At 42.5% G+C, this 24260-nt stretch overlaps 1 long non-coding RNA gene across 1 annotated transcript; it reads right to left on the bottom strand.

Moving 5' to 3' along the window:
* Positions 1–2329: 2329 nt before the first annotated feature.
* Positions 2330–23497, bottom strand: LOC117884598. The gene is made up of 3 exons (XR_004647601.1): positions 23454–23497; positions 6389–6533; positions 2330–2457 (listed from the first exon to the last, which is right to left on the bottom strand). It is a non-coding gene; the product is annotated as an uncharacterized LOC117884598 (long non-coding RNA).
* Between the last annotated feature and the right edge of the window lie 763 nt (positions 23498–24260).

Genomic DNA, 24260 nt, shown 5'->3' with positions numbered 1-24260 from the left:
CCTGTAGGCATGGATATTTATTGGAAGTGTGACCCTGAACTTCTGAGGGATGAGTCAGATCGTGTGTTGTGGAAGGGAGGAGCAGGTGGTAATGCTGGTGATTCTGGTGCTAGGGAAGCCAGCTTCAAATCAGCCAGATTTTAAAATATTCACATAAGTGTCAGGAAAAAAAAAGTAATCATTATGTCTTAATAATCTAGATCAACTAATTCTGAATTTATATTCTATTATGTTTCCAACATCATCTTCAGATTTCATAGCGCTCTCACTGATGATGTTACCTTTAAAGTACACCTGGGAAACCTTAGCAACTCTGTTTAATTTAAAAAAAAAAAACAGATCACATTTTAGTACTGGTTGCAGCAAAGGGTTCATTCTCACATTGATTTGTTATGCTAACTATAAATACCTACTCAGTGAGTGACAAAAGCAATTCAATAACCACTTAAGCAGTAATTGGAGCCAAATTAACGTGATTGCTTATTCTATACTGAAAAGGAAATGGCAGTGTTTATTTTAAATTTTAACAGTTTTCACATTACAATAAAATTGGTTTTACAAAACAAATTGAAGCCATTCATTAATGTTTACAAGTATATGGGAAAACATTAACTTTAGTTGTACTTAAAAATCAGATAAAAGGTTACCTAAACAAGAAAAAAATCCAGACAGGAAGATACTAAATTAATGTATTTTTGCAAGCACAAACTTTGCTTTATATGAAAAAAATACATCACAGAATTCTGAAATGTTAAACAGAGATGAGCCCCAAACCAATCCCCAAGACATGAACACCCTTTAACTTAGGGAAAGTTTACAAAATTAAGTTGTTTTCCCCCTTTAAAAAAATGTTTATTGTATCTTGGCTTTCCTGTATTTCCTGGAGGAGCCTCTGTAGAACTAATCGGATTATGATGCTATAAAATACTGAAACCTGAGCACCTGTGTAAAGCAGCAGATGTCTTGCACTTTTCCAAAGTGCCATGCCTCTGAAGAAGTGCTTCTTTCAGGTGGGACTTTCCCCACCTTAGGTCTGGCAGATGCAAGGAAAGTCTGAATTTGGCCCTTAAATGTTATAGGCCAGATTGGCACAAAGCATGCAATGCAATGTGGCCACTCTGTCAAGTTCAAACTAACCCTAAAGCCACGGTAGCCAGCCAGGAAGATTGTACCAGTGTAGTGGGATCATTGGGTAGCTTAGATATCCATCTCAGGGTTTTATGCAGCTTCCCATCACTGTGGTATCTAAGCACCATGCTATATCCTCTACCATCACCCCTCCCTGCTGCCAGCAAAGAGGATATGGCTGGGCTTCCCTGTGCCGTGGTGACTGTTGTGTACCACAATGGCTTCCTGGGAATCCTCAGGCTCCTTTAAACACCCAGCCAGTCCAGGATTGGGGAAAGCAGAAAAAGGAGCTAAAAGCCACTTTTGCGCAGACACCTTCTTGAGCTTTGCTGTAGCCGAGGATCTGGGCCTGCTGAAAGTGCACAGAGCAATGCCTATTGTGGAGGTTGCCCAATATTATATAATTTTGTGGAACAAAATTTCTGATGCTTATAATTATCTGCAAGGCTGAGCACAGGTGGTAACGGGTATTTAATTACCAGTGCTGGCTTTGTATTTATTCCATTTTTGGGTCCGTGTTATATGAACACCTTACCAAAATCATCATATGGTGCCCTCACTGCAATATCTGTTGAAAAGAAATTAGGAAATTTAGACAAACGCTATCCTGATGAATGGTTACATTCATGATAAAATAAGATGCTCTGAATCTTGTTTTAGAAAAATGTACGGACATTCATATTTTCTCATCTGGGAATCCATCCTGATTAATATCACCAATATTTTCACTTGCAATACCAAACAGACTCAGCGGTTCACGAATTGGCATTAGTCCTTCCCACTGGCCTTGTTGGTTAACGTAGATGTACACAGCACCCCCAATTTCTCCATCTCTGTTAAAATATTGTGGACCTCTATAACAATATCTTGTCAACTTAAAATGAAAGAAAGTACAGCAATTTTTAAAAAATTGTGAAAAATAAATGAACATACCTGGCAATTTAAAAACTACAGGCTCAATATAATTTAAGTAAACTAGTCAGACAGAGGTCTGATCAAAGGTCACTGGGAAGCACTTTAAATTGGTTCAGTTATAAAATATAGCCTGTTGACTTTTAGTAAAGGAACACATTGAGTTTGTGGCTTATCCCTCTCCCCCTTCTTTGCGATGTATAATGAAGGCCAAAGAGAATTTTTCTTTCAGTGTGAAATTTCTTTTTCTTGCTTTTTTTTTTTTTTTTTAAATAAACATTCCTCTTCATCTTTTTATCTAACTGGATTCCCCTAACGATGAGTAGAAAAGAAGTCTAACACTATTTAATAGCTATGCCTCTTCAAGTAAATGCTGAGAAAGCACTCCGTGTACTTCTCTGAGACGCTCAGCATACCCTACAACAAAACCAAGAAAGCCCAGATTTAATATTCTTAATATTCCTAACCTAAAAACCAAGCAGAAAAAAAAAAAAAAAAAAAAAAAACTTCTTTATATATCATAGACAACTAAAAAAGACCACAACCCCATTCCTTCCATTCACCCCGTCCCCAGGTGACTGGTTAATGAAATCTAATATTATATGGGTATGTGTTTGTATTTGTGCATGTGTGTGAATACACACAAACAGAAACATCTTTCTGAACTATGTTTCTCTTGACACTATTTAGTTTTTCCAAAGATTCCATTCAGCCTCTTTTTGTTCACCAACTTATCTTTCTGATTTGCAATAGCACCTATCACTTGGCTGAGCAACGTTTTTCCTTCTTTATTATTTGAATTAAGTGGGACAGTTTTCTTTTGCTCTTCTTCATGAACACCACACACATTGTTATCAGTGTCAGTCCATGCTAATGATTAAAGCTTTTAAAAGCAGATCTGTAATTACCATGCTGCACTTGAATTATTTAGGACAGCCATTAGCTGTGTAAAGAAACCTTAGGAGTTAAAGAACTGGTAGTTGGAGGCAATTTTTATGCTCTCATGACGCACACAATGAAGACTTAACAGTCATTCCCAGAAACTCAAGTTTTACCAGAGCTCCCAATGTTACATGCTGGCGGTCATGTGACCCAGGACAATGGATCCATAGATAGTACTGTTAGAGAGTGATTATAATCAGTCTGAGATTTTGCAGGCCCTTGTCAAAGGACTTAAACATCTCATTAGTTTAGTGTTTTCAGTATTGCTATAACCAGGCTGGTCCCAGGATATTAGAGAGACAAGGTGGGTGAGATAATACCTTTTACTGGACCAACTTCTGTTGGTGAAAGACACAATCTTCAGACCTCTTTTTCAGGTTTTCAGTGTCGCTTGAATGCTTGTCTCTTTCACCAACAGAAGTTGATCCAATAAAATATATTACCTCACCCACTTTGTCCCATTACATTAGTAGCTCTTGTAGGTACCTCAACAGATCTTATATTTCAAACTGGCCTGTAAAGGTAGAGGAGGATGTGAATGACTAAATATGGATTACATTTTACAGAGTCCATAAATGAATTACTTTGTTTGTATTTTATGTTATTGCAACAGATTTGGATAGCAAGTGTTCCAAAATTCTGAAGAGTTTTATCATATGTGCTTAATCCTACCTAAATAACATCTGGAATGGGAACTGGACTTTCACCACCAACTTCATAAGGCTCAAAGATACCCATGTCAAAAAATGTATGATTTTTTCACCCTGCATGAACCACCCCCGAAAGGAATGAAAGGGTAAAATACAAATGGATGAATGACAAGTGAGGAAAATAATAGATGAATGGTTCCTGACGGACATTAGCAATATTTTATTGACATTGTATGAGTTGGAAGGAAGAATAATAGCACATGGTGTGAAGTTAATTTTTAAGAACCAATGAATTTGTAAATTTCAAGTTGTGACATCTTCATAAGCACACTAGGGAAATGTGGTCTACATGAAATTACTACAAGGTGGGTGCATAACTGGTTAAAACGCCAAGCTAAAAAAGAGTAGTTATCAATGGTTCACAGTCAAACTGAAAGATGTATCTGGTGGGGTCTCACATGGGTCCAGTACTAGTAAATGACTTGGATAATTGAGTGGAGAGTATGCTTACAAAATTTGTGGACAACACCAAGCTAGGAGGGTTAGCAAATATGAGCCAACAGTGTGATGCAGTTGCAAAAACAAAAACCGCAAATACCAGATGTATTAACAGTAATGTAAGAAAGACACAAGAGGAAACTGAACAGGTGAGGCCTCAGCTGGAATACTGTGTCCAATTCTGGGCACCACATTTTAGGGAAGAAGATGGACAAATTGGAGAGAATCCAGAGGAGAGCAACAAAAATGTTAAAAAGGTTTAGAAAACCTAACCTATGAGGAAAGGTTAGAAAAAGCTGGGCATGTTTACTCTTGAGAAAAGAAAACTGAGGAGAGACCTGATAACAGTCTTCAAATATGTTATGGGCTGTTCAAAGAGAACAGTGTTCAATTGTTCTCCATGTCTCTTGGAGGTGGGACACCTGCAGCAAGAGAGATTTAGGTTAGATATTAGGAAAAACTTTTTAACTATAAGGATAGTTAAATTCTGGAATAAGTTACTAAGGGAAATTGTTGAATTCCCATCATTGGAAGTTCATATGAACAAGTTGGACAAACATTTGTCAGGCATGGTCTAGGTTTACTAGGTTCTGTCTCAGTGCAGGGGGCTGGACTTGAGGACTTCTCAAGATCCCTTCCAATCCTACATTTTTATGATGCTGTGAAAAATCTCATGTATCTGGGAATCCTGATGCAGCAACTTTATGCTGTTACAAAAGTGATCTGGAAAATATGGTCTGAATTAATAAAATTGCCAACAAAACATTGAACAAACTGGTTGTGAACCCTCTTCACTTGGCATATCAATTTGCTATTTTAATGAAGGCCTTACAAGACTAGATTAATAAGATTTCAAAATACTGGTGGTAAAATCAATATCCAATTACCACTAAATGCAACCAATAATATAATCTGGTAACATTTTTTTTAAAAAAGGGAAAAAGCTAGATCACAAACCTCTACTCAATAAAAATGGGTGCTTCCCTTTTGACAGGCATATTTAACAATATACCAAGTACAAATATGTTTTTCCATGATATGAAAGAATACTCAGAAAACTGATGTACTGCCATAGCAGCTCTCTGCAATTAAAGTAAAGCAATCTCTGAACTCAATATGCTCTTTCAGCTTGGTCAAATTTTCTTGACAGAAACAGATATTTGGAAGATTAAGTTTTCACAAAAGTATACCTTGTGCCAGAGCTTAACTCAAAGATTTTGCATGGTTCATGTGCCAGACAGGTGTATGAAGGAACAATTTATAACAGGGGTCAAAGATCATATATTCTAAAGGAGGGGGAGGGAAGTATTTTACAGCTGTTGGTGTAATGAAGTGCAAAAAGAAAAATCACTTTTAGAAAGAGAGAGAGAGAGAGAGAGAGAGAGAGAGAGAGAGAGGGGCCTGGCATTTGAAAATTTCACAACATAAACCAATACAAATCTATCCACTTGTTTTTCTAAGTTTTGCATATTTGGTAGGTGATGTGTGCCAGTTGCTATGGTCCTCAGTTTTCACTAAGGCAGGACACACACTAAAGCAAATGGAGTTTTACTGGAGTAAAGACTTAAGGATTTGGCCTTAAATATTTAAATTTTTGCTCTGTCTAATCATCTTCCCATGATCCTGCCATACTGAATTTGTGATATATTGGTTTCTACAGCATAGGGCTGATGTCACAAACACAGAACAATGAGCCCATTGCAGGCTCAACTAGGACAAAGGGCTTAGTACAGACATTCATGTTTGAATAATTGCTCAAATGTAGAGTAACAAAATATTGGACAAATAACTAAAAAAATATGTATACATGATTTAAAATTTGCTCAGCATGAAAGTTCACCTCTTGAAAAGCATACTGAAAACTGCAGTAAAATTAAAACCAGTGAGGTAACAATTTCCTACATGACTGTGCGTTAACTTGTTTAATCCATCCATGAGCTATTTCAGTTTTTTTAAAGCCTTCATTTTTTTAATTTGACTCTTTAAGAGAAATTTTACCATGGTTATGGACCTAAAAATTTAGCATTTATAACAACAGTGTAAAAACTTCTTGAATTGATGCTGGTCAGGTTTTTTCTGAAACACTGAACCTTTTTTCATATAGGAAAAAGTAACACTAGTGAAAAACCTATTTTGGGGGCAGGAGAAAGAGCCAGACCTCTCCAATAATAAGTGCCTGATGTATGTGGTACAACATTATCATTAGCCTTTGGTAAAATTAACAGCTACATGTTGTTGATATGAACTAAATTTCTCACAGCCTCTGTTGACCATCACAAAAACTCCATTCACCATCCAGATCAACCTTACTAATGAGATCCTGATTCAGCACATAGCACCTCCCGATATCACGTTTCCTGAATTGTTTTTACAAATTGCCTTTTCTCATAGCAATGTGCACATCTGCAAGAAAAACAAAGATACAGTAGATGAGCAAAATATTTTTCTTCTGTATGTGTATTTGTTCCTGCAAATTATAATTAAAGTCAAATAATGAGAAGGTCATTGCAATGACTGGGGCATGAGCAGTCAGGCCGACCAATTAGAGTAGAAGTCAGGTCTAATTGTCAGACCCTAAGGTCAGAGCCGAACACAGCATCAGGTACCAAGCTGAGGGCCAGAGACAAAGACAAGGGTATGGCTAAGGAGCAGGAAAGCAGGAACTGGGACTAGACAGGGTCTGGGATAAGGAGGACAGGAACCAGGAGTCAAATAAGCAGGAGAGGTACAGATAAGCAGCCAGCTAGAGAGTGTCTAGTTGCTCAGACAACTTCCTGTACTACTTCCTGGTTTATGTAGAACTCCTCAGCCAATCAGTTGGGGGTACTGGATGTTTCCTCCAATTAGGAGCTTCTCTGGTTGCTCGGGTGAGTTCCTGGGTGGCAATTGTGGCCTGGGGACCCCTGGACCCAGGTTCAAGGCCCATGATCCCTCACAGACATTCTCTATAAGCCATATTCTCCTCTAGCAACAATAAGCATACAAACTAGGTGTACTTGGGTCTGGAACAACTCTGACAACAGAGGCTCAGAAGTTGAGTCACATCCTCTTGTAATGTCTGCATGATGGGCAGGAAGAAAAATCACCACTACCACATAGGCTGCACTAATCCTTGTAAATTTATTGGAACCCTGAAGATCACCACTCTAACATTCACACATGTTGGGGGAGGTGGTGTGCGTTTGCTCCTCCTGCCAATAGATGGCAGCATGGAGTGTGCAGAAACCAGGCTGTCACTGTTTCCTGCTGATAAGGTGAACTTGCCCCTTCCCACCATGCCTATTGATACTGCCTCCAGCAGCATTAACTAACCAACCATTTTGGAGGTAGTGAGGTTGGAAGTAGTTTTGCAAAAACAGTGACAGAGGAAGATTCCTTACCATACCCCCATTTCTGACATATAGCTGATGAACTGTACTACTGTAAGTAGCATATTTAGTAATGAGAGCATTATTAAGCTACGAAGATTTATGGCATCATTCTGTGCTAACTTACAAAATGTTCTTGCCTCAGCACCATCTTAAATAAAGATAGGGCCTCATATCATTAGCTTTTTAACAGAGTTGAATTACAACATGATTACACTCCACAATCCTGGAGTGAAAACAGATTTCAGGTCAACTGTTAGCAGCCACTGGGACAGACAGTACCTTTATGTACACCACTTTTACAAGATCATGCTGAATCATGGAAGATCTAATCCAGCCAGGGAGCCCAGCCTTCAGAAGAGAATGCAAGCATGTGGCACTTGAGGCATGAGGCACCAAGCAGCTCACAGACACATTTTAATGTCAGACTGACCCATAACAGAATGTATCAATTGGTTCAGACTAAAGTGTATCTATTTGGTTCAATCTGAAAAAAAAGCTTCATTTAGATTTTCTCAACGGGGAAAAAAAATCCCAAAATTTCAATTTTTCTGAAACTATTTTCTGTGACAAAAAAATTTCAAAAGAAATCTCCCCACCAGCTCTATTAAAAACCCTCAGGCCTTCTTTACATGTCATAAAGGAGTGAAAAAGGGAGCACACCTTGATTTTCTTTTCCAGGTCTCCTTTTAAAAAATTCAGTATCTAAGTACTAAAAAGGATCAGCATGTAGTTGCAATAAGATAGTACCCAAAAGTCTAAACAGTCTTCAGATGATTTTTGCCCTGTCAGCTACTATTCATCCTTCAAGACTATTACTGCAGTAGGCGCACAAACCAAGAAAACTCATGCATCATCTTACATAAATGATTGCTCAATAGTGCTGTCATTCTTGTCAGATGCATAAGATAATTAAACAATTGTGCACATTATGAACCAACTCTAGTAAAACAGGTGTAGATTAGATCAATACAATGGTACATTCTAGAATGCATTTTCACATAGTGCCCAAAGAGGTATTAAACTACAGTGGAGCTAATCTATGCTGAAGCACTATAGGCCTGCCTTGTAGAGCACAGCATAATAGGCAAAAACAGGGGTTCTCAAACTTCACTGCACTGCGACCCCCTTCTGACAACAAAATTACTACATGACCCTGGGGAAGGGGGCGGAGCCCAAGCCCTGCTGCCCTGGGTGGAGGTGGAGCTCGGGCTTCAGCTTCAGCCCTGGGTCCCAGCAAGTCTAATGCTGGCCACAGTGACCCAATTAAAATGGGGGTGCGACCCCCTTTTGGTTCCCAACCCACAGTTTGAGAACCCCTGGATTAAAAGATACAGTTTCAGGCACGGCAGCATAAGTCATTGTGAAGAGGCTGGAAACTATTAACTTTACTTTTTAATTTATTTCATTCCTAATAATGTTTGATTAATCTTTGATTCAATAAATCAAGCAAAACATGTTTTAAAAAATTCAAGTCAAATGTTCCAGTACATTAAACTGTGCACTCTACTTACCCTACATACTGATCTTAAAGGTTCATTTTAAATAGCAGAATTCTATAATAGAAACTACTGTACTAGCTTCATAAAATAAAGCTCAGTCTCTGATTAATGATAAGAAATGCACAAAGCTAGTGAAGCACGGGTCTTATGCACCACAGTGAATTTCATCCTGACTGAGGCAGTCTAAATGAATCAGATTGTATATTGCCTGGACAAGTTCTGATGGATGCACGAGAGCATCATTACAGATTGATCATCTCTTTTTACATGTGAGTAGTCACTGGACTGTTTTTTTTGGTTTTTTTTTTTTTTAAATGAAAGGACCTTTAACAAAAGAAATCTGAGCTTATGTTGAGAAATATAATTGTTTTTGCAGCTACATGCTTTGAGTCTATTTTAGCTTTTTCAGTGGTGACAAAACCAACTTCCTCCCAGGAAACGAAAATAAAAAAGGGTTATGAGTTTTTTGTTTTTGTTTTTTTTTAATTGTTTATATTGACAGGGAAAACATTGTTCTCAAAAAGTGTTTATTATGAAAATACAGATTGATGGAATGAGCTCTTGATTTCCTCAGTTGATGGAGCTGATTTGCCTATTTTTTTTACAAGCTCTCCTTAATGCATAATGGCTATAGCCAAAACTTTTCAACCACGAGTGCCTCAAGTAAGGCTCCAAGCAGGGTGGATTTGATTTAAATCACTAGTCAGGAATACTAGATTTAATCATGGATTTCTACATAAAAGTGCAATCTTGTTGGTTGTTATAACCTTAATACATATTCTTCACAACTCAGAGATAAATGTAGGTTTCATTTTTAGAAGGTACACACTATACGTTTTTTAAGTGATTTATTTTGAAAACTTTTCAGATTAGTTTTACAGTTATATCAGAAAATTAATGATTGGTTATTTCATTTACCAAAGGTAATTGAAGCAGATATTTATTCTTGCCATGCTGTATTACAGGGATAAGCAACCTTTCAGAAGTGGTGTGCCGAGTCTTCATTTATTCACTTTAAGGTTTCGCGTGCCAGTAATACATGTTAATGTTTTTTAGAAAGTCTCTCTCTATAAGTCTATATTATATAACTAAACTATTGTTGTATGCAAAGTAAACAAGGTTTTCAAAAGGTTTAAGAAGCTTCCTTTAAAATTAAATTAAAATGCTGATCTTACGCCGCCAGCCTGCTCAGCCTGCTTCCAGCCTGCGGTTCTGTTCACCTAGGCCTGCAGCGGGCGACTCGAGGTCAGGGCAGAGGGCTGGGGTGTGTGTGGGGGGGGTGCAGGGCAGAAGGCTGGGGTGCTCGGCTCGTGGGGGTGCTCCCTGCCCTGAGCGGCTCATGGCAGGGGGCTGGGAGGAACATGCCCTGTTCCACCCCCTTCCCCAAGGCCCGTCCCTACCTCTCTCTGCCTCCTCTACAGAGCAGGGAGCACGCTGCCGCTCGGCTCGGCTCCGCTCCCCCTCCCCCTCACAAGGGCCATCGCCAGCAGGGAGAGGGAGGGGGAGGAGGAGGAGCTGGAATGCACCACGTTGTGGGAAGAAACAGGGGAGGGGGGGGAAGGTTGGCTGCTGCAGGACCAAGCTTCTGCCTCCTGCCCCCGCAGGGGAGAGCGGTGGGCGGGGGGGTGCTGAGTGGGGCGGGGGGCCGGGACACCCCCCTCCCCCAACCGCTCTCCCCTGCAGGAGCAGGAGGCAGAAGCTTGGTCCTGCGGCAGCCAAGCTTTCCTCCTCCCCCTTCTTCCTCCAGCGTGGCACTTTCCGGCCCCCCCGCCCCTCCTCCTCCTCTCACCGGGCAGGCAGCGTGCCACTCAGAATTGGCTTGCGTGCCATAGGATGCCAACCCCGGCTGTATTAGGAAGAGGACATCACCAGACATTTAAGTAAAACAAACAACAACAACAACGTTATGTATTCTGGATTTTTTTCTTCAACAGCAAACATAATATTTTAACAAAACAAGCATATGAATTTTTGAATTTAGTTAAACATTCAAGTTTTTTAAAATCAAGTTTCTTTTTGTTAAAATTGTTTTTAACTAAAATAGTTAATGAAATATTTTTTTGAAATAAAAAACAAAAATTAAATCGATTATATGTCAGCCAGGTCAACATGAGAAACTTAAAATATTGGCTTCTACAGCTAACTCAGTCGTCTTCACCTTCATTTTTTCTGTTTTTTCATAATCTGGAAAAGAAAAACAAGCATTCCTGCTTTTTCAGGTCCCAAACGATTTCTCAATTTGGAATGAATTAGTCCAAAGGAAGAAATTATTCTTTCTACACCAGCAGAAGAAGCTACTGCTGTTAAAAGTGAGATAAGCACTTGGATTCAGAGACTGTTGAAGTGATAAAGTGACTTCCACCAGTTCACTGGTGTGACTTACTTTAAAACATAGTCAGCAAACATATATTTCTTGAATGGTTCACCCTTAGCCCTGAAGTTTATTATAGTTGGCATTATGGAGGGATGATTGCTGGATGTCCATGTCATAGCCAACTTTTCTTCAGCAGTTAAGGTTTGACCCTGGTACCACGTATTGAGAATATTTGCAAGAAAATGAGCTGGAGATTGTGCTTATCCCATTTGTTTTTTTAATGCTTGTAATTTAACTCTGTCATTGCATATTTTTCTTTTTAAGATCTTACTCCGTTCCTTCCAAATTTCATCAGCATGAGCAATAAAACAGCTATTTCCCTGCATTTTGTTCCAGGCTACAGAAATAGGTTTCGGGGTACTCAGCATGTGTTCAATATGTCTCTTTGCCCAATGTTGAGAACTTTGGCTGTGACAATGCCATCTATTTTTTCACAATTTTGTTCACAAACTGTCATCAGATTAGGCCAGTTCTTGATACAGTGCTCAAAACAGTCCACTACTGAGTTCCATCACATGTCTTGTGGGAGAATTAGCTTGGTTCCTCCTATTTTTTCCAGAGAAGCTGCTGCAAGTGGTTGTTACGGAAGTATTTTGCAATTTCAACAACATTAGCCTTTATTTCTGGAACACTGAAGTCTTTAGCTAGAAGGTGCATCAAATGAGCACTGCAACCATATGGTATTAGCTTGGGACTCTCTTCACTCTCTTCTAAATTTCTTCTCATCTTGGATACATTTGCAGCATTGTCTGTAACCAAGCTGCGTACTAGCCATTTGAATTTTTTTTTCCCCCCCACAGTTTGTTATAGCTTTTACTGCTACTTTTTGTAAGTATTCTGCTGTGTGTGCATTCCCTGATGTATCAATTGTTTCTGTAAGGAAGACATTCCCTTCTTCTGTTGTCACACAAGCACATACAACAGGATCATTGTGCACACTGCTCCACCCATCAAGACTCAGGTTAACAATTTCACCCTCTAGACCTTTTGCACACTCTTTCATACACTTTATCCAGCAATTTGACTGCGACATCTGCTCTGTTGGGTGGACTGTATCCTGGTCTTAATGACGGAACCATGTTAATGAAGTGTGGGTTCTCTATCATACGGAAAGGAGAGTTTGTTGCATAAACACGCTAGGCAATTTTTTCATCAATTACCTCTTTTTGTAATCTGCTGGTTCTTATCACAAACTTATCTCTGGTGGTTTCTGGATGATGGAAATGTTTTTTCTTTTTGCTACAGGTGATATACTGTGGCTATGTGACATACATGATGTGACTGAAACACTATCATTGGCAGATAACTCTGAAACTGTAGAAAATGATGGTGATCTTGAAGGTGGATAGTCTTCAGAATCCTGTATGTTGAGGATGGATTCTCCTAAACAAAATAAGTCAATGCAGTTATTTAATTATCACCATACTGCTCATTTAGTATTACTCATTGCATTCACGGATACTCAGGACTACTTTAAAGATGAAATTGTGAAAGGAAGATCTGCCTATTTCAGCTATTTATTTTTTATCACAACTGCATCTAAAGTGATAGTACCATAGAGTAACAATTATATTTTTTGCTCAAACATAAAAATTCAAGAACAGTCTAGAAGGAAGACAGGCAGTCCTTAAGAAACAAGTATAAAATAAAAAAAAGTTTACCAACCTGAAGATCCTGCTGTTCAGACATGTTCCTTTCATCATCTTCAATGCAGCTTCCTCCTGAGAAGGAACACTTCTCATGATGTTGTTTCATTCGGGCAACCAGGCCTTGCATTTCTTTGTTGCACTGTTTGCATTTTGCACACATGCCTGTCTTACCCACAGGCAGAGGAACTTCATTAAAATATTCCCAAACTGGGTCTCTTTTACGGCCTGCTGCCATTATAGGTTTTCCCTTCTAGTGAGAGAGTGGTATGGTAGATCTCAAATCAATGAAGGCTACACTCAGAAAGACCTCAAGCCTTCTGGAATATGCTGCTCAAACAGTTTCACTTTTGTTTCTACCGCCTGTCCCTCCCTTTTCACATTTATCTCTAGACTTCTTCTCCTTGTCTAGATCTATTCCATCCCCAACAATCTTCTATTCATTGAACTTTTTGAAACTTTGCACTTTAGAGAGAGGTGAGTGATTGATTCTGTGTACACAGATTTGCAGAGGGACAATAGGGTTGAGGTCTGTTATTTCGTTATATTTCTATATATTATTTATTTTAAAACATTTTTGCTGTTAACAAGCATGTTATCTCTGGAGACACAAATCCACAGTTTGAAAAATGCAAAACTAAGCATCTCTGATGGTATCGTCTAGACTGAGCACTGAGTCCCATTGGGTAGATAGAAAGATTAATCTAAATAATCTATACAGAAGCCCCTGGAACTCCATAAGATTAGGTTCCTAATCCATGAACTATTGGAACTCATTTACAAAATGTTTCTTAAACATTACATGAATATATTGTCTCATACTATAGAATTATTATTTATAATCCTTATTCCATGATGAGATATCTTTGAGCTATAATGTATCTTAATTAAAACTATCTTTAAATAGGTTTTTTCCTCAAAAACCATTTTATCAAAAAAAATAATTAGATTTAAACAAACAACTATTAATTTTTTTTTAAAATCATTGATTTTTATCCACCCTGGCTCTGAGATCCATTTTTAGACACCTAAACAACTGCAGTTTGATTTTCAGAGATGTTCAGTCAATGGGAGCTACTGGCAGTCATTCACCTCAGAGTCTCAAAGGTTCATAGAGTCATCGACTTTAAGGTGAGAAGGGATCATTATAATCATCTAATCTGACCTCCTGCACAGCGCAGGCCACAGAATCTCACCCACCCACTCCTGTAATAAACCCCTAACCTATGTCTGAGCTATGGAAGTCCCCAAATCATGGTTTAAAGACTTCAAGGTGCAGAGAATCCTCCAGCAAGTGACCCATGCCCCATGCTGCAGAGGAAGGCGAAAAACCCCAGGGCCTCTGCCAATCTGCTCTGGAAGAAAATTCCTTCCCGACTCTAAATATGGTGATCAGCTAAACCTTGAGCATGTGGGCAAGACTCACCAGCCAGACACCCAGGAAAGAATTCTCTGTAGTAACTCAGATCCCACCCAATCTAACATCCCATCACAGGCCATTGGGCGTATTTGCTGCTAATAGTCAAAGATCAATTAATTGCCAAAATTAGGCTATCCCATCATACCATCCCTTCCATAAACTTATCAAGCTTAGTCTTGAAGCCAGATATGTCTTTTGCACCCACTGCTCCCCTTGGAAGGTTGTTCCAGAACTTCACTCCTCTGGTGGTTAGAAACCTTTGTCTAATTTCAAATCTAAACTTCCTGATGGCCAGTTTATATCCATTTGTTCTTGTGTCCACATTGGTACTGAGCTTAAATAATTCCTCTCCCTCCTTTTATGATTTCAGATGTGCAGACTAAGGGCTGTTTTCTGGCAATTAACCTCAAAGGGACCATGCATACAATTAAGCACACTAGTCCTCATGAATAGAGGATTGCAGAATCAGACCCTTAGTGTTGTATTTGGATCATCACATTCATTTGGTTTAAATGCATATTATACTACTGGTAGCACTCTCTCTTAGAAAATCAAATTGCAAAGTAATTAAATGGACTTTCAATGTCACCCTTGGCAAAAATTCAGTTTTAAGAATCATTCTGCCATTGGACGGGATTGCAAAAAAAGAAAAAAAAAATGAATTACCACCTCATATCTGAGCAAAAGACTACTATTCTCCCTTAGGTCTAATCATAGCGCAATAAATTAAGAGCTTGAGCTTTCCAAATTAAAACTAGTTAAGAGCATTAGGGGGTTGCCAGCCTCCACAGTGGTCCCCTCACATGTACTGGGGTAACTCTGCAACAGTTTCCCCTCTCATCAGGGCACAATCACTGCATACCACAGAAGATACTCAAATCAAAGCTCCCCTTTCAGGGTCCAACTTATTAAGTCCTGCCAACAAGGTTAAAACAAATGGAACTCCAACCAAAAGTAGTCTCCACCCCAGCAGCAGGCTGGGCCCAGCCCCTCTTCCATGAGGGTCTGTTTTCCTTTCACAGTTCACACACTCTTCCACCTCAGCCCAAGCTGGGTCCACCCTCTCCTCCTTGCGGGTCTGTCTTCCTGCTCTTCCAGCCGTAATTCCCCAAATTTCTTGTCTGGAGTTTGGCCTTCTCACCTTGAAAATGATCCATGGCCTTCTCAGCCTTCTCCATAGGCCTCCAGTTTATCTTCTTCAGGCCTGACTGAACCACATGACTCACTCAATCACCAGCCCCATTGTGACATTGTGCAGTCTATACGGTTTTATAAAAATATGATAAGTGAATATAATGCAACTGGAATATGCTTCATGCAAAAGGTCTCTTGTAAGGTATCATTACAAAGCTTATAATCTACATCCTATTTGTATAAATGTACCACTCTTGTATCTAAAACTAGAAATATGAAATACAACTGAGGGCCTACTGTAATTATGCAAAGTGTGGGCCATTAATGGTGGTTTGGAATCTTGATGATTCCCATTAACCAGGACCATTGTCTGCAGATGGCTGTGTTTTACCTGTGAGTCTTCCTATATATGTGTGTGCTGGCAAGTGGGTAATGAAGTCTTGCAGTGACGTGTGATCCTGTCACCTGAACTGGAATCCATCTGTAACCTGGTGCTTTTCCAGTGAGTGGGGGTGGAAACCCAGAGGGACAAAGGGTTCCTGCCTTATGCAAAACATATATAAAAGGGGTGGAACAGAACAAAGGGGGAGAGAGGAGCCACCATGAAGAATCCCCTAGCTACCACCTGAGCTGGAACAAGAGCTGTACCAGGGGAAAGAATTGTGCCCGTGCCTGGAAGGTGTCCAGTCTGAGGGAAAAACCTACTGAAGCATCTCTGAGGGTGAGATTATCTGTATTCAGTTTGATTAGACATAGATTTGTGCATTTTATTTTATTTTGCTTGGTGACTTACTTTGTTCTGTCTGTTATTACTTGGAACCACTTAAATCCTACTTTCTGTATGTATTAAAATCGCTTTTTACTTATTAACTCAGAGTATGTATTAATACCTGGGGGAGCAAACAACTGTGCATATTGCTCTATCAGTGTTATAGAGGGCGAACAATTTCTGAGTTTACCCTGCATAAGCTTTATACAGGGTAAAACGAATTTATTTGGGTTTAGACCCCATTGGGAGTTGGGCATCTGAGTGCTAAAGACAAGCATACTACTGTGAGCTGTTTTCAGGTAAACCTGCAGCTTTGGGGCAGTAATTCAGACCCTGGGTCTTTGTTGGAGCAGACAGGAGAGTCTGGCTCAGCAAGACAGGGTGCTGGAGTCTTGAGCTGGCAGGGAAAACAGGAGCAGAAGTAGTCTTGGCACATTAGGTTAGCAACCGCTTGGTAGCAGTCTGGAGTAGCCAGCTTCCACAGTGCAATCACCACGTGCTTCTCCAGTGACAGGGCAGCTCTCATTCTTATGTCCTTGTGCCGCTGGGCTGGAGCGAGCTCATCACACAGTCCCATGAATGTGGCTTTCTTCATGAGAAAGTTCTGCAGCCACTGCTTGTCACCCCAGACGTGCATGACAATGTGATCCCACCTCTCAGTGCTTGTTTCCCAAGCCCAAAAGCGGCGTTTCACTGTGGTCAGCACCTCTATGAATGCCACAAGCAAGCAATCTCGTGTCATAGCTACTACAAGTGGCAAGATCAATGTCACACTCCTCTTGCCTTTGTCTTTTAAGGAATAACTCCACTGCCACTCGTGACGTGTTGGTCAGTGAGCTGCATACTGGTCAGCAGTTCAGGATCCATTCCTGCAGCCCAAAAGAGGCAGGGCGCGTAGTACACAAACCATCGAAAGATGGTGCCATATGTGAATGGAAGCAAAGGGATTGCTGGGATGCGAAGCAATGCATCACGGGGCTTTGGGACTAGACCCAGGATGCCCCACGACCCCCTCCACCATCCCACAAGTCTTCGTGGCAAAAGAGAAAGAGGTACTTTGTGGGATAGCTGCCCAGAGTGCAGCATTCCAAATAGCTCTGCAAGTGTGAACACGCTATTGCGCAGCCAGCTGGCAGTGTGAACACACAACAGCAGTTTTCCTTCTGCGCTCTCTGAGCGGCGCTGTAACTACCGGCGCTGTAACTCTGCCAGTGTAGACATTCCCTGAGTGCCTCAAACTGTAGTCCCTCCCCTAAGATATGGGCTAAACCTCTTCCCTTTTCTCTTTCTGGTGCTTGCTATTGCCAATATTTGAAGCAGCTTCTCCCCTCCCCTCATGCAGGTCGGGTCCTGGATTTTGTTCTTGGCACCTGGTTCTTTTCTATGTTCAAACTACAGCTCCAAAAGTTGATGCCAAATTTCCACACAATCTCCTCCAGCCAGAGCTCACTTCCACCAGCACAGGAGAAGACAATGCCTGTGAAAAGTTCCATCTCCCAAACTGCCTTTTCTGCCTTAAATACCACTGTGCCAGTTCATTGAAGCCTCATGTGGCCTGCTGTGAGAGAGCTTCGCTGCTGAGACTTTGAGTAGTGAATTAAAGCTGGCGGCTGTATCCTGTCCCTGAAACACCTCTGATTCAGAGAGGTCCAACTTACCCTCATTTCTGTGGAGTCTTCTGTTATGAGTTCCCTACAGGATGCCCCTGCAGCCATTGCTTAGTTAGGCTGAGAGGATCCTCAGGGAAAGAACAACCCACACTCTGAATTCTGCTTTGTACCAAACTCTGGCACCTTGAACTTCAGTACAGAATCTCTTTGTCAGACTGTGTGTTTATCAGAAGTGCTGTGCTTGCTGTTAACACCCTGGATTCCAGGGATTGTTCCTTATGACTGCATCTTCCAACTGCTCCCCACTTGTCAGTACTGGCTCCAAAGAAAAGCAGAGCATCAGAACTGTTAGTTGTTTAAGTAAAACCATTAATGCAAAACTAGGGTCATATTCTGAACCCTCAGGCACTGTGGGGGGATGACCTGCAGGTGAAAGAAGGGGTGCTGATTGATATTTGTATTTGCTTTATAAAGCATTGCATTTTCCACTTTTTGTCCATTTCCCAGTTTATTTTAAGGTTCTCTTTGCCCTGTTTGGTGTTTCAAGAAAAGCTTGAAAACGTGAACAGAGTGCAACCAAAGCAGCAATATCTGCCTGAGCCTGTAGACAGTCTGAAAAAGAACTTTGAGAGGTGTGAACTGCCACATACATATCAATGGGTTGTTCACTCCAAAACTCACTGCACTAGGGGGCCCTGTTGACACCACTCCAACAGAAGATATTGTGTTGCAGCAAACTTCAGCAATTGTGGCACTCGGTGAAGAGGCAGCTGGGTGGACCCTGCTTCCCCCTCTACCTGATCTCTCCTTCCCTGCTGGTCCCAGCCCTGTGGCAGTCAGCTGAAGCAGGGGCAGGCTGCAGTGTTGTCAGTGCCCCAGCAGGCGAGGGGATAGGCTATTGGCAGAGAAAGGGGTGGTATGGACCAGAAAGCTATTGGGGTAGGGGAAAGCAGGAGACAGGAGCTGTTGGAGAAGAAAGGGGAGGACAAGGACTTTGGGGATTTCAAGAGCCATGGGTGAGGGGGAAGAGAAAGGGAAGTAAATTGCTACTGACAAGGGATAGGATCTATTGGGTTAGCTAAAGGAGAGCTGCAGCCAAGGAAGGAGCAAGAGCTAGTGGGAAAACAGAATAGGGGGGAGATAGGAACTAATCAGGGGACATGGGCTAATGCCAACCCATAGCAATCCCTTGGCCCAGGGCCAGCGCTTCCACTAGGCGACCCTAGGCGGTCGCCTAGGGAGGCAGGATTTGTGGGGCGGCCTTTTGCCACTCTCAGTGGAAATTCGGTGGCGGGGGGTCCTTCTGCTCGGGGTTTTCTGGGAAATTCAGCAGCGAGTCCTTCACTCGCTCTGGGACCCGCTGCCGAAGTGCCCCGAAGACATGGGATGGAAGGACCCCCTGCCGAAGACCCCAGGCCCCCTGAATGCTCCTGCCTTAGCCCCATAGGTTTCCTCCCACACAACTGCACTTACCTCCTCAGACTTCCCCAGATACCCCTTCCCCCAAAAGCTGCCTCTGATTTCCCACAAGCCCTTACTTCCCCCTCTTTCAAGGGGTGCAATGTATATGGTTCTGTCTCCCATACACCTACTGCCACTGCACAGGGGAAACTGACAAGGGAAACAGTATCATTCCAATAGCTTTAATTGGCACTAAACCCACAGTGTTTTTGAAACAGATGAATATGACCATTTGCAAATTATTTGTACATATTCTAATTAGATTTTTGCATAAAATATGACAAATGGAGCAACACAAAATGTGGCAGCTAAGGTTAAATACCGCTTTTCCTTCTATTGGTACTACCCCTGCCAATCCCATTCTGAGCAGGAAAAGGGAACCCTTGATGCTACATCTGGGGATGGGGAGAAGGGGACTCTATGCCACTGTTCCTGCATTTCTGGATGGGGAAATGCCAACACAAGTGAGGAACAGAAGCATGGTGGTGGCCAGCGATAGAGCCATGGGGTCTGTGCCACGAGCATCAGGTTGCCTCAATCCAGCCCTGGCATTAATATGTTCCTTAAACAAATCCTGGGGGGGAAAATAGGAGATCAAAGAATCCAAAATAGATGTTGCAAAAGACCTGCCAAAACTACAACTTTTCAACAGCAAAAATCAAAAGCCCTTTCTATAATCTATTGTCCCTCTAATTTACGCTCCAGCCACATTCACTGGTCTGTGTGATTTTATTTAGCTTCTGGATCAAATTTTTAAAAAAATTAGGCAGAAGTGAGCAAAAAATTGAATTTCCATTTGAGGTGCGTTTATTTTATGCTAAAACATTCTGTGTGGGCTGTCTGGAATTTTTCAGTAAGCAGCACATCCAAAAAGCATGGAAGGGAATCAGCAGGAAAAGTTCATCTGGGAGAGCCCCTCATATCCTCCCGAAACTGGTAAAGCTACTGCTATCACAAATTCTCTCCTTCAGCAGAGACTTTCACTGCCTTACACTGCAGCAGCACTATTGCCCTATAGCATGATGGCCAGCTGCATGCCTTACTGCATCAGTGACAGCCTGCAAAAATGTTCTATTGCTCCACCTGTCAAAACATAACCAAATTATGTCCACTATGAAAGCATCGTTGTGAACAAGGCTGGCTAAGGATTGCTAAGGGGATCCTTGGGATACACCCCAAAATGTAATATTCTCATTTTACAAAAAGAGTGTGTGAGGATCTTTAAGTCCCCTGCTGCAGCAATGGAGTTAGGGTGACCAGACAGCAAGTGTGAAAATTGGGTTGGAGGTGGGGGAGTAATAGGGTCCTATGTAAGACAAAGCCCCTAATATTGGGATAGTACCTATAAAAATCAGGGCATCTGGTCACCCTAAGTGGAGAACAGCTGCACTTTGTAAATGATAGCTAGAAATGCAAATGAGAATCCTAGCTATCCCAAGTCAGGGAGGTCTACAGCCATGGGCTCCAAAGTTCAATTCCATATTGGAATTCCATTTAGGTCACTGGATCAGAAAGACTGGGACTCTTTTCCTCCTGTGCCCCCATCCCTTCTTCCGGCATTTGTCTCTTCTGGGCTCTAGAGGATCCATGCGAGTTTGCATATCCTATACATGTTGCTAGTATATCCAGGTACCCTGAAACATGGGGTATGGAGTAGAACCTTTTGTGGGCCCCAGCGCTAAACATATTTGTGGGCCCCTATGTAGTCATTGTGGGCTTCGAGTGTGGGCCTGGTGTGGCAGTGCCATTGGTGCCATAGTATACCCCAGGGGTCGGCAACCTACGGCACGCATGCCAAACACGGCACACAAGCCGATTTTGAGCGGCACGCTGCCTGCCCGGTGAGACGAGGAGGAGGGGGGGCCTGGAAGCGCCACACTGGGGAAAGAAGCAGGGGAGAAGGGAAGCTTGGCTGCCGCAGGACCAAGCTTCTGCCTCCTGCCCCCGCAGGGGAGAGCAGTGTGTGTGTGTGGGAGGGTGTCCCGGTCCCCCGCCCCACTCAGCCCCACCGCCCACCCCTGCAGAGTCAGAAGCTTGGTCCTGCGGCAGCCAATCTTCCCTTCTCCCCCGCTTCTTCCCACAGCTTGGTGCATTCCGGCCCCTCCTTCTCCCCCTCCCCCTCCCTGCCGGCGATGGCCCTTGTGAGGGGGAGCGGAGCAGAGCCGGCAGAGAGAGGTAGGGACGGGCCTTGGAGAAGGGGGTGGAACAGGGCATGTCCCTCCCAGCCCCCTGCCCTGAATGGCTCATGGCAGGGGGCTGGGAGCACCCCCACGAGCCGAGCACCCCAGCCTTCTGCCCTGCACCCTCCACGCCCCCACCCTGACCTCAAGTCCCCCCACCACCCAGCCTTCTGCCCTGCACCTCCACACACACCCCAGACTTATAGAGAGAAACCTTCTAAATAACGTTAACATGTATTACCGGCACGCGAAACCTTAAATTAAAGTGAATAAATGAAGCCTCGGCACACCACTTCTGAAAGGTTGCCTATCCCTGGTATACCCAGTACTGAATTTGAGACATTTTTCATTTTGATCACACACCTCTACATGACCATATGCATTGCCATACACAGCTCCCTCAGCCCCCAGTTTTTCTCATTGAGTTGTACCCATGTGGGTTTACCAGTGTCCACAGTGAGCAGAACTTTCATAGTGATCAGGGAAACTCCCCAAAGATTTATCTCCTTCCTCATTCAGACCTTCTATAGCCATGTCTCCAGTACCCCCCTATGTCACCAGTCACTGTATGTGATCCTAGTCTCAGCTCAAAGTTCCAAAGCCAGCAGATACCTGATCAATTCTGCCAAATCACTCCCTCAGCACCCATCCTGCCATTTGAGCAAGCCACTTGCAAACACCATTTCCCCAAAGTGAGGACTTAGGCTGGTGTCTTCAGATTCCCAATGGCTTTCTCTCTCTGCTCCCATCTACATGCTAGCTACTACCTGATCAATCACCCCACGCTTGTTTCCTTTCCACTTTGGACATGCTCCCCAACCAGCTGGGGCTATTCTCCCACTGCAAGCCTGACCTGCTTCCTCTTTCCCTGCTCCCCTTGACATTCCTTTCCTACTGGTGACCTCCATTCCTTGAGGTTAATTCCAGTTTCTTTATCTGCTCTAGCTTAATAGCCCCCAGTAGTCACAGAGCCACCTGCAGCTTCTCTGGCTAAAGCCATGGGGCCAAATTGTCAGAGGCCAGCGATAGATAGCTGCAGCTACTAGTCATGGGAGGGGTGGCAATTCCAAGGCTGACCATGCTTGAACCTTGCAAAGTGGCATTAGGGACTATAAATCCTCAGCGCTGGCCCTAGGCAGCTGCAGACTCTGCAGTTAAACACTTCCCTCTTGTAGGCCATGGCTTTAAGTACCTGAGATGCCCATCACCTGCAGCAGAGACCACCAATTCCCATGCACCCCTCAGCTAGCACATAGCTGTGCAGAAAGTGCAGCCTGAATGATTTTGGAGGCTGGGGTGCCAGGAGGTTCCCAGCCCTGAGCAGCAGCTCTGCAACAAGCTCACTGGGCCCCCTCTGCTGTGGGACCAGGATCCTGTGAAGACAGTGGAGTTACCCTGTGTATAATCAGTTCTGTCCAAAGCCTGTTGGAGTGGGAGAGTCTTTTCATTATCTTTAATGGGCTGTGTATAAAAGCAAAGGACCCCATTCTAGACTCTAGGAGCAAAGTGCATTCTATGCTGCACTGGTTTACTATTGTAACAGGAAGGTCTCACATTACCTAGTGAATAAGCAACACCGCCTACAGCACCTAACTTTTTCTGAGAGGCCTCCTGCCCAATTACTAAACGTAAACCTGCTTAGCTTACTACCTGATATTTTCAGCCCTAGTATGGTCACAAAAGCAAGGCACTTCTAAATTCAGTAGGAATTTTGGATGTGCACAGAACACAGACAGGACTGGTTCCCGCATGGTTACAAAACTGCATTAAAGTAGAACAATTTTCAGCTTGTGTGATTGCAGGATATCTGGATCCATATCATAAGACTGTCCTACATACATGAGGAAAAGTTAAAGTACCTTTGTTATTCTTTTGTTCCATTCTTCATTTCTATGGGGAATTTGCACAAGCAATATTACTGTCTTCCTTTTAAAGGAAACAAAACTAAAAAAATAAAAAAAAATAAAAAGGTAATGGCTGTTGAAAATAGCAATTCCTGTCCTAGTTAGCACTGGGGAGATGCCAGCATTTGTTGCTCAATTTTACCCTACTTTTTCTATAGCAAGTTACAGTGGATCAGCATATTTGATTTGGGAGACATGAAGTAACTGCAGCCTAAATAGAGCTTGAGCACTCCTGAATTTTGAGTGGTCAAATCTGGAAGGCAGGTGCTAGATTCCCTTTCTGAACATTGGATAAATCTGGAAAGGAAAAGCCAATTTCTGCTTCCATGGCTCAGATGTGGAAATCCTCCCACATGGCTAGTACTGTATCTAAAGCTGCCCAGGTCCTCTAGTAGAGCCTTCCCTCCCTTACTTATCTAGGGTTACCATATTGTCCCCTGACTGCCCCCTCCTAAGACCCCCCCCAAATGGACTTACTTCTCCATTCACAGTGCCACCCCCTTCTAGCAGCCAGCTCTCCATTCACAGCAAGCTACAGCGCATGGGGTCCCCACTCCCTCCCTTTCCTGTTGATAGCTGCCAAGGGAATGCTGGGAAATGTAGGTCCTTCCTTGCTCCAGGGCTGGCTCTATAAGCAGGGAGCTGGCCAAGGAACTACAGCTCCCAGGGCCCCATGGGTTCTCAGCTCCTCACTCTCGGAGCCTCCACCTGTGCCACACTGCAAGAGGGTAGGAAGTGAGTGTTATGGCCCCCCCCTTTCTG

This window comes from Trachemys scripta, chromosome 11 (genome assembly GCF_013100865.1).
Source record: "Trachemys scripta elegans isolate TJP31775 chromosome 11, CAS_Tse_1.0, whole genome shotgun sequence".
NCBI lineage: Eukaryota > Metazoa > Chordata > Testudines > Emydidae > Trachemys > Trachemys scripta.
This window is presented reverse-complemented; position numbering and strand designations above follow the sequence as displayed.